The following is an 8348-nucleotide window of genomic DNA, read 5'->3' on the forward strand; positions in this document are numbered from 1 at the left end:
CATATCACAGCATCTTCTTCCTGTTGGTTAAATTTCACGTCTGTAGCACGTCATCTTCGTGGTGTAGCAATTTTAATGGCCAGTAGTGTATTTATCTGCCACATATTTCTTCACATATACCCAAGCTAGTTCTATTGAATTATAATGAAAATGATCAGGAAGTTATTCGCATCACCCTGTGACGATGTTGGAGAGCTATGGAATCAATTTCGTATTTTTTAACGCTGCCTTTTCAAATCTCAACGAGCTCCAACAGCTCTGCTCTTGTTTGCGTTTCACTATGTCGTACGCACTTAAGGAAAGATATTGCAACATCAAGAAAGAGTTGTGCGACACAAACGATAATTAGTAGGCATACTTCTACATCTGAAAAGTAATGCTAGTAGCGTCACTGAGAGGATGAAAATTAGATTTGCTTTAAATACGCTCTGTAACGGTCGTGAGTGTTAGTTACGTTTGAGACTGGACGCGATGAGTTGAGCTATTCAAGAATGCCTTTAAGGCGACAAAGACGTCACTATCAACACATCACTGAGTTTGAAGGAGGTCTGTAATGGGGCTACGAGTAATTATTTGTTCCTTCTCTAATATTGCAGAAAGACTTGGCAGGAATGTAGCCACTGTAGATGATTACTGGCAGCGGTGGTCACAAGAGTCTACGGTCGCAACAAAACCGGGCTCCGGACGGCAACGTCTCCCTGCCAAGAAAGAAGAGCATCGAGTTCGGCGCATGGCTCTGGCGCATCGTACTGCATCTGCAGCAGCAATTTGAACAGCAGTTGTCAGTTGGCACCACAGTGACACGACGAACTCTTACAAATTGGTTATTTCAAGGACAGTTCCGAGCCAGACGCTCTGTAGCGTGCGTTCCACTGATCCCAAACCAGCGCCACTTGCCACTTCAGTGATATCAAGAGATTGGAGGGCAGGATGGTCTGTTTTGTTTTCTGATGAAAGCTTGTTCGGCCTTGGTGACAGTGACGGCCGTATGTTAGGAGGAGGCCAGTTGAAGTCCCGTAACAAACCTATCTGTGTGTTAGACACATTGGACCTACACCTGATGTTATGGTCTGAGGTGCAATTTCGTATGTCAGTAGGAGCACTCTTATCATATCCCACGCACCCTGACTGCAAATTTGTACGTCTGTCTGATGGTTTGACCTGTTGTATTGCCATTCATCAACAGCATTTCAGGGGGTGTTTTCCAACACGATAACGCTCACCCACATATCGGTACCGTAACCCAACATGCTCGCCATGTTGTCTTGGCGTGCCCGATCACCAGATCCGTCCCCAACCAAGCACATATGGGATACAATCGGACGACAACTCCAGTGTCGTCCACAACCAACATTAACTGTCCCTGTATCAACCAAGGTCGCACATTCCCGATATGGTGCATAGTGAATAGCGGACAAATCGAGTAGCGGCCACTGTTGTGGTAAACTTACACGCAAAATCCCGCACGCACTTCAGTGTCTTTAATGTTCTATAGTTACTGTTATGCCGGGGCAAAGATAGCCCCTGAGGGTTGACAACCCATATTACACCACAGAGGACGCCGTTGTCTGCGTCCAAGGCGTACCAAAAGCACCACGGTAAATACCGGTTATTTACATACTCGTACAAGATAATCGAAACAGACATTCCGAGCACTACTTCCAGCAGGGGGAGGTCGAGCCACAGCATTCAGGAAGTATCACTACCCCAAAAACTGATTGGCTGGAGACAGCTATGCTGGCCGAGCGGTTGTAGGCGCTTCAGTCTGGAACTGCGCGACCGCTACGGTCGCAGGTTCGAATCCTGCCTCAGGCATGGATGTGTGTGATGTCCTTAGGTTAGTTAGGTTTAAGTAGTTCTAAGTTCTAGGGGACTGATGACCTCAGATGCTAAGCCCCGTAGTGCTCAGAGCCATTTTTTGGAGACAGATATCTAGGGACTAGAACCAGCCCCGAAGTTCAGCTCACTCCGGATGCCGACCTCGTGTACTTCGACCGCATAAGATTACTTCTTCGTATCTGAATTGGACTCTTACTAGTGCGTGTGTGTGTGTGTGTTTCCACGAACCTTTGTGGAAAATTAGAAGTGAACTTTTATTTGCCTCAATTAGGACACTTTTACTGGCATTGTCATTGTTACCTTTTCGTTTGTTGTTCCGTCATCAACCTTGTGAAGTTACCTCAATAAAAGTCGTTTGTGAAAAATTGCAAATTGTCATTCACAACAGTTACAATAATATATTATAGGTCCCACTGTTTACAAAAATAATTTAAATTCTGCCGTGTATGGTTCGGAAGACGAAAAATAGATGGAACAGTAACATATTTTAGCCTTTTGCAATTTACACAATTCACAATGAATCAACTTCCCTTCAAATGTTCCGAACATAGAAAATGTTTTTCTCTCGAACGTAAATCTTGCCTCCTGACAACATTTTACCATTCTTCTAAAACATGTGATTTTGAAACAGGGAACTTGCAACTAAATGCACATTTATTATATTATCACGTTGTAGACACATTTATCAGGCAAGTGCCTTAACATATAAAACTTCTAAAAACTTCCACGAACCTCTGAAAGGTAATATTGGTCCCTATATCATTTCCCTTCAGCAGCTATATACCGGTGGATTCGTTGTTCTCAGTCTTGGTAGCAACGCTGGAACGCTTCAACAGGTAAACTGGTACGATTTTTTAACATGTCGGTCACATTCTTTTGAATGTTCTACAGAGTCCTAAAATGACATCCTTTTAAGACATTTTTCAGGAAACAAAAGTCACAAGGACTCGGGTCAGGTGGATAGTGGAGGTGTGGAATAACAGGAATGAATTTTGTGGTGAAAAATTCCTTGAGGAAGTGTCCGTGTGACATGGAGCCTTGCCATAATGCAGCACCCACTTGTCTTCAATGTCCGGTCTCACTCTATTGCTGAGCCTTTCAAGGCGATCATTCTTAAACACTTGGTTGACAGTTTCTCCTGAACGAACAATCTCACAAGATCACGCACATGTTCGGCGTTTTTTGAAGTTGAAGATCTCCCTGAGCGAGGTTCATTTTCGACGTGTTCTCGGCCATCCAGAAATGATCTGTGCCGGCGAAAAACTTGTGCTCTTGACAAGGAATGTTCCTCATAGGCCTGTTTAAACCTTTCAGAGGTTACGCTTGCAAATCGCTCATGTTTAACACAAAACTTGATGCTGTAACGCTTCTCTAAACTCCGCTGTTCCGTTTTCGTAACACATAATAAAAACACAACTTCGTTGATCGCACTCTCTAAATTCACGTGAGGGCTGTACAGAGTTGAAACTCGGACTGAACATCTGAAAGAAAAGAACACACTGATCTACACAAGTAGAACAATACAGTGTTGCCAGATCGCAGTGTTGTCAGTCTCACACACCTCGTCCATCACGCGATAAACAAATACCACACTTCTATAAAATACATATCTAGATTGCAAGGAACTCGCTCTTGCGCTTATAGTGTGTGAGGCCACTATAAGACTCGTAAATAACTACGGAAAAATCTGAATATGCAAACTCACAACACGTCGTTTAATGTACTCTGTAATTAATTACAGTCACTGGTATTAAAAACAATATCATAGCTTGTTAAAACAATGGCATTACTGTAAGACTGGTCACAGCAGACTTAATAGTAACAACTAAAAATTAGAAGTACACTATGTGATCAAAAGTAACCGGACACCACCAAAAAAATACGTTTTTTCTTATTAGGTGCATTGTGCTGCCACCTACTGCAGGTACTCCGTATCAGCGACCTCTCTAGTCATCAGACATTGTGAGACAGCAGTATGGGGCGCTCCGCGGAACTCACGGACTTCGAACATGGTCAGGCGATTGGGTGTCACTTGTGTCATATGTCCGTACGCGAGATTTCCACACTCCTAAACGTCCCTAGGTCCACTGTTTCCAATGTGATAGTGATGTGGAAACGTGAAGGGAAACGTACAGCACAAAAGCGTACAGGCCGACCTTGTCTGTTGACTGACAGATTGCTGACAATTGAAGAGGGTCATAATGTGTAATAGGCAGACATCTATCCAAACCATCACACAGGAATTCCAAGCTGCATCGCGATCCACTGTAAGTAGTATGACAGTTAGGTTAGGGGTGAGAAAACTTGGATTTCATGGTTGAGCGGCTGCTCATAAGCCACATATCACGCTGATAAATGCCAAACAAAGCCTGGCTGGCTGTAAGGAGCGTAACGATTGATTGATTGATTGAACAGTGAGAAAACGTTGTGCGGAGTGACGAATCACGGTACACAATGTGGCGATCCGATGACAGGGCAGGGTGTGGGTATGGCAAATGCCCGGTAAACTTCATCTGCCAGCGTGTGTAGCGCCAACAGTAAAATTCGGAGGCGGTGGTGTTATGGTGTGTTCGTCTTTTTCATCGAGAAGGCTTGCACCCCTGTTGTTTTGCGTGGCACTATCACAGCACAGGCTTACATTGATGTTTTAAGCACCTTCTTGCTTCCCACTGTTGAAGAGCAATTCGAGGATGGCGATTGCATCTTTCAACAAGATCGACTCCTGTCCAAAGCTCACAGCCTTTGGCAAAGTGGTTACATAATAATAACATCCCTGTAATAAACTGGCCTGCACAGAGTCCTGAATTGTCCGCAGCTCGTGGTCGTGCGGTAGCGTTCTCGCTTCCCGCGCCCAGGTTCCCGGGTTCGATTCCCGGCGGGGTCAGGGATTTTCTCTGCCTCGTGATGACTGGGTGTTGTGTGATGTCCTTAGGTTAGTTAGGTTTAAGTAGTTCTAAGTTCTAGGGGACTGATGACCATAGATGTTAAGTCCCATAGTGCTCAGAGCCATTTGAACCAGTCCTGAACTGACTTGTATAAAACACCTTTGGTATGCTTTGGAACGCCGACTTCGCGCCAGGCCTTTCTCACCGACATCGATACCTCTCATCAGTGCAGCACTCCGTGAAGAATGGGCTGCCATTCCCCAAGAAACCTTATAACACCTGATTGAACGTATGCTTGCGAGAGCGGAAGCTGTCATCAAGGCTAAAGATGAGCCAACACCATACTGAATTCCAGCATTACCGATGGAGGGTGCCACGAACTTTTAAGTCATTTTCAGTCAGGTGTCCGGATACTTTTGATAACATAGTGTATATGCACGTCCTCACTATCCAAATGAGACTACGCAATGACCACAGTGCAACAAGTAAACTATATTTTATACCAAATCATCGACTCTCTGGACGATGGGCAACGCTGCCCAGCCTCCTATACAATACCCAGTCGCCACTGCTGTCTCACTTAAGGTACTATGCTAGTAACGTCCACAGCCATGACGGCGCACTCTCTGCTACATTAACTCATCTGGGATGCTCAGCACCTCTGTATATACTGTCACATCTATAACTGCAACCGACAGTATCCAGCTTGCTGACAGCACATGGGTATTGGCTGCCAGTAATTGCTAGAAGAGCATCCTCCACTTAAATGATAAATGTAGACTCCCCACCATTGGGTAGGAATAGTACATAAATATACTTTATTTTAAAAAAACTAAAGATTGCGAGATGGAGTCCTGCACGCAACTGTACATGCACGACCTACATTTGTGACTGAGTGAAGTGGAAATGACGAGCTCCAAAGCGGTCCATGGGGTCCCACCCACCTACGAAATTTTTTGGTCTCACAGGCTATGTCCAGAACATAGGAAGCCTGCTCTGTGACTGTTAAACAATACAGTATCTGAGGTGGACACCAAAAACATCCACACGCTACCAACACCTCTGATCTCAGTAAGCAGGGATTTGAATGGGTGGACAGTACACCACATTAGTAGAACAAAGCCGTTTGTGGTCCATTCTGTTAGTGCTGGTTGCCTACACCCAGGGGCAGGTATGCACTCAGGGGCAAACCTATTGTTCTCCTCTGATTGACAGGTCCTTAGCCTATTGTCTGCAAAATGGATCCTTCCTTTTGATTGACGGGCACTTAACCTATTGTTCCCCCTCCCCCTCCCTCCCCCCACCTTTCAGGAAACCTCCACCCTCACTGCTACAGGTACACTTTCAGGTCTGAGTTATTGAAATAGTCCCTCTCAATCTTATCAGTTTGACTGACTACTTCATTAAATAGATCAATTAATTAACCTAACTCCCTCCCTTCCCCCAGAAAATTGCGGGAAGTTCAAATTCCAGCAGGACAATGCAACATACCATGACTATCTCCACTAACCTATGAAATTGGCGGGAAAATAGGTCACATATGACCGATGCCACCTCTTCCTAGGAATTGGCGGGAAAGAGACTCAGTCTGTGCTGGATAGGATGGACGTAAGTCTTTCTTTCCAGTCTTTATGTAAACAATTTGAGGGAGTACCACAATCAAGTTTGTTCACCACGAGGTCTGGAGTTCAGCAGGCCTAGTACACAGTACTGGCACCAGAGGTCACCATCGTCCCTCCCATGAAGTAATCCAAGACGGCGATCTGGAGGGGGAAAAATGGCGGGAAAAGGAATCAGTTCTGGGCTGCTGGAGAGAGGAAGGAGTGTACTTTATTTATTTCAGAACAATTTATTTACAGATGGATTTGACATAGTATATTTATTACACTGATACAAAACACTCACACTGACGTGCTTAAGGTCGCAGTAAATAGTCTAACGACCAGCAAAAGCAAACTACTCGTAAATAATGAAGTACACTGATGTGCAGAGACAAAAACAACTCTGGGGCAAACATGTTGCATAACCCAATGTTCAGCACTGCACTCTGGGTGTCTTAACCTAATGTTTGGCCCTTTGTCGACACTTAACTTATTTTTCTGTTAAGTGATTTTCCAAGTCACCCACCCCCTTAAACTATTGTACTGCGTTTTACATAAAAATTATGCAAAGTAATCTAGTGTTCTGCACTTAACCTGCTGTTCTGCTCCATGTCACCCAGTCACACACACCCTCCCCTTAACTATTGTACTGCTAACACGATGCTGATATAAAAAGTTTGTGCAAATTAATTAAATCTATATTCTTCACATGTATGGGGTAGTTTTTTTTTTAATTCTCAGCATTCCATCGTTTGGTGAAATCAATGGAGCATAGTGTAAACAAACAATTGCTAGTAAAAAACATCCCACATCCCCTGTCCACTGGACCACACAGGACTCTACCGCACACACTCCCAGGAGTCACGATGCACATGCGGCCCCCTCGAAGTGACAACAGGCCGTCAGCTACCAAACCACATGCAGGTGTGAGTTCAGGCCCAGGAAGGATGAGGTGGCCACATCCCTTTCATACTTGACACCCGCAAAATTCCTGTTGAAATGTGTTTACACCTAGGCACCCTTGCTGGCGCGATGACACAGAGCTGCGGGTCCAGCGCTATAGAAATCTATTCTAATGCTTCCCAGAATAGTACAGGGTGCATTGTTCCTAGCGATCCTAATGGGACATACATCTCAGAAACGTTAAAAGTTTTCACTGCTAAAAGCCTTCATCATGTCCATGCACGCTCGTGAATACGTGGTTAATCATAAAAGTATTCTTGTTGCTTGGAAAGAGAGCACTGTCTAGCACAGACAAGGGGAAATCAGAACAATTACGCAAACAAAATTCGAAGCACTGTCTTACAGAAAAGGAAAATAGTGGGAATGTTTGGTATCCTACAGATACTGGCCTCGAGATGTCCTACTGCCACAGTGGTGGATGAGTGATGGCATCCCCGCCAGAGATGGATGGTCTGCTTCAACTAGTCTTTGAACACTTCTTTTCTCAGAACTTTCCACAGATACTTTGCCTCCATCTTGTTCAAATCAGTTTGTAGATGCTCCTACATCCTGGCACAAAGGATGACTTGTGAATCAATAGAGCATTATGATTGACCTTATTGAATTTACCCATTGAATTACTGATGCCGCCAGTGTGGAAGCTCCGTCTGCCTTTTTTTTTTTTTCCTTTCTGCAGACGAGCCTCTCAGCGGCAAAAAACTATTTTGCACAGATCACCATATTGCACCAACAATTAAACCCTGCAAAGTGGCCTACAGATCGTCAAATACGAAAAGACTCTTACTCAGTTACACTGCTCTGGCACTGAAGATGAGAGTTTGAATATTAGAGAGTAAAACCAATCTCCAACCCAACACTACATCACCGCATACCATGTCGATGTAGTAAACATACAAGTCTTATCCTGCACCATACAAAATCGCTCCTTTTACATCATTCATATAGCTGTCAGCCGCCAGGCACTAGCACATATTTCGTGAAGACAGACAGCATATGCACATGTGCCGTAGGTATACTCCTCGCTGCACCAGATATTTACCGTGAGGTCGGGCGGTCATCC

Source organism: Schistocerca cancellata, chromosome 4, assembly GCF_023864275.1.
Source record: "Schistocerca cancellata isolate TAMUIC-IGC-003103 chromosome 4, iqSchCanc2.1, whole genome shotgun sequence".
NCBI classification, from domain to species: Eukaryota; Metazoa; Arthropoda; class Insecta; order Orthoptera; family Acrididae; genus Schistocerca; species Schistocerca cancellata.